At 27.4% G+C, this 3,060-nt stretch overlaps 1 long non-coding RNA gene across 3 annotated transcripts; it reads right to left on the bottom strand.

The window, feature by feature from the left end:
- Positions 1 to 586: 586 nt before the first annotated feature.
- Positions 587 to 2,359, bottom strand: LOC124432002. 3 transcript variants are annotated; one of them, XR_006944164.1, is made up of 3 exons: positions 2,225 to 2,359; positions 1,628 to 1,956; positions 587 to 1,562 (listed from the first exon to the last, which is right to left on the bottom strand). It is a non-coding gene; the product is annotated as an uncharacterized LOC124432002 (long non-coding RNA). The 3 variants fall into 3 exon arrangements; XR_006944163.1 differs by having other exon boundaries at positions 2,111 to 2,353; XR_006944162.1 differs by having other exon boundaries at positions 2,142 to 2,353.
- Between the last annotated feature and the right edge of the window lie 701 nt (positions 2,360 to 3,060).

Here is a 3,060-nt window from a genome sequence, read left to right as displayed (position 1 = left end):
TCTTATAAAAGTAAAACTATCATCTAAATTTTGAAAATAATGAAATTATGTTTTAATTCCATTAATAGAAAACTAGGTGTTCCAATTTTAAAAAGTTAATGTTGCATTAAATAATTTTGTTGTAACTATTACTTTAGAACATATAATTATTTAAAAATAAATTTACTAAGTTATACCAAATTTTTTTAGCTTTATAGATTGTTTCTCTAAAATATTATTTAATTTTATATAAATTTTTACATTACCTTATTAATATTGTTAATAATATATTACAATAATATACAGAATATTCTTTCCTTTAAAAATATTTATTATGATTGTTAATCCTCATTTCATTTTTGTTTTTTATCCTCAAAAAATGTTAAATATTATCATTTCAAAGACTTTGAGAATTATATAAGTGACTCAACAGAACTTTCCATCGTGTATCTTTCTCTTATTGTTAAAAACTATCCTAAATCTTTGTCTATTTAAAATATCAGTTAACCACATTCTTAGTCCTTATATGTTTCCAAGTATGTCTATCTCTGTTATATTTTCTAACATATTATCAAATAAGCATAATTAAAAAAGATATGAATTATAATTCTGTTATCATATATTGTATATTCTAATTCCATGATGTAAATTATGGCATGACTAACTTATGGCATTACTGTCTTCCATAAATAAATGTCAATATCTCAGTAATAATATTTATAATACTTTAGTGATATTGGTAATCCTAGTAAATAAAATGGAAGTATATAAGAAAATTATTTTATACAAATGTTTCAAAATATTCCCTGTATATATCATTCTAGTTCTTTCAATGATCACATTTCCATTCTTAAAATCTATCATTTGTTATTCCAAGATACTAAAATGCAAAATGCAAAAATCATTTTCTATTTTAATAATAGATTTATATAAAAATATATATCTGTTAATAAATTTATAATAATATCATACGATGCATTTCAGTTAAAATAGAAAAGATCAATGATAGAATTATTGCATATTAGAAAATGTAGAAGATATAGAATTATAGTTAACATTAATGTCTTTTCTCCTATTGCTTATAATCATTATATTATTTGATCAGTATTCTTTGAATCGATGGCATACTTTATTGAAATAATCAACAGAAAAACTTTATGTAAAACACTGGCTTCAGTGGCTTAAAACTCATTGGCTTCAGGAGTCAATGCAATCTTGGTTTTATATTTTTTATTGCTTCTTTAAGGTAACTATTGAGAGGAAGCATGATTTGAGCTGCCTAAGGTATACAGAGGTCATAGGAGTTGATCATGTCAAGAAATCTACGGAGTGCAGTAATAGTTTCAGGTTTTTGATATCCTTTAATGGCATCAACTCGTACGCACATTGGAATGTAATTATGTTTGTTAATTGTGTAATCCAGGACGTTTATCTCCTATTGGTTAAACAGACGTGTTTTGAGATTGATTATAAGGTTGTTATCTTTTAATTCGAGTATGATGCGTACGTGTTTCAAGTGTTGGTCTTCAACGTCCGAGAATACCAGAATGTCATCTACGTAGACGAACACGAAGTCCAGGTCTCTGAAGAGTGCATCCATAAATCATTGGTATGATTGGGTGGTGTTTTTTTACACTAAAGAACATACTTAGGTGCTAGTAAAGATCCCTTGGGGTTTTGATGGCAATTATTTCAATATCATCCTCGTGCATAGGTTAGTTGTAGGTATTCTTTTTCACCGTCGATTTTGCTGCTGTAACGTCTTTTGTTATATAGAAGTAGAAAGAGATCTTGGATGAGAGCATGACTGTACATGTCTGGATTAGTGGCATCATTGAGTTTACAGTAGTCACTGCACATTCTCCAGCTGTTGTCTTTCTATCGTGCCATATAAATAGGAGTGGCGTACATATTGCTGTAGGGTCTGATGATTCCGGAGTCCAGAAGTTTTCTGATTTGAGTTTTTGTCGCCGCTGCCTTTTTACCGATTAGTTTATATTTAATTAAACATATATAAATAACATATATATCTAAATAACATATATCTAATTGAAATAATAACATAACAGTATTTAAAATTGCAAAGATCTTAATTCGACTTAAATACATATCCAATGAATCTAATACATACATGAGTACTAAATTAAGAAAAAATTTCTTACAGCTCTTTTTAAGGTTAACAGAGTTAGATCGAAGATTTGGCAATACTACTAGAGGTAAATTCTAGATAATGCTATATCTCTACCATTTTCTGCCATTTTCGACTTAACAAGTTGTTTTCTTCGTAATAATCATTATCTAGAGTGGACTGTTGCCTCAAAAATATATACTATCAAAACTACGTTTTACCCGATTTCATAGATATGTGCTTGCATATTCATTTTGGTGGGAAGACCTACACTACATTGTATTAATTAGCATATATTTAATATAAAGATGTGTGTGTGTGTGTGTGTGTATATATATATATATATATATATATGTATATATATATATATTACAGTATTTCTGTGTATAATCTAAAATGAATGGACCTATTGGTGCAGTATATAACTACAAAGATTATACAATAACATTAGCAAAAATATTGCTTAAGATATGAAGCTATAATTTGTTTTTTATTTAATGAAATAACATATTTTACGTTACAAATTCTTAGAATGTTTCTTCAAGTTAATGTATTCTTAGAGCATACCAATTAGTTTACTTCTCGGAATAAAATTTGAACCATGTGCTAGAAGTGCCAGAATTATTGTTGAAGAAGCAAATAGAAGCGTTTTGGAAATTAATGATATTGTGATGGAAGATCAATCTAGCTATAAAAAAAAGTACTCATGCGAAAGAGCAAATAAAACTGTCCTTGACGAATGGAAATTTGTAGTTAGCGTTGGAAAAATGGTGATAGTAATTTCTATGGATTTTAAACGAGCGTTTTAAACAATATACAAATTCAGACTAATTTCAAAACTGTATTGTTGTGGAATTACAGAGATTGTTTTAGAACGGTTAAGATCATAATTAATTAATAAAACGCAAAAGCATATTTCCAACGAATAAATGGACACTAATTACAAAGTGTTA

Source organism: Vespa crabro, chromosome 23 (genome assembly GCF_910589235.1).
Source record: "Vespa crabro chromosome 23, iyVesCrab1.2, whole genome shotgun sequence".
Classification (NCBI taxonomy): Eukaryota; Metazoa; Arthropoda; class Insecta; order Hymenoptera; family Vespidae; genus Vespa; species Vespa crabro.
This window is presented reverse-complemented; position numbering and strand designations above follow the sequence as displayed.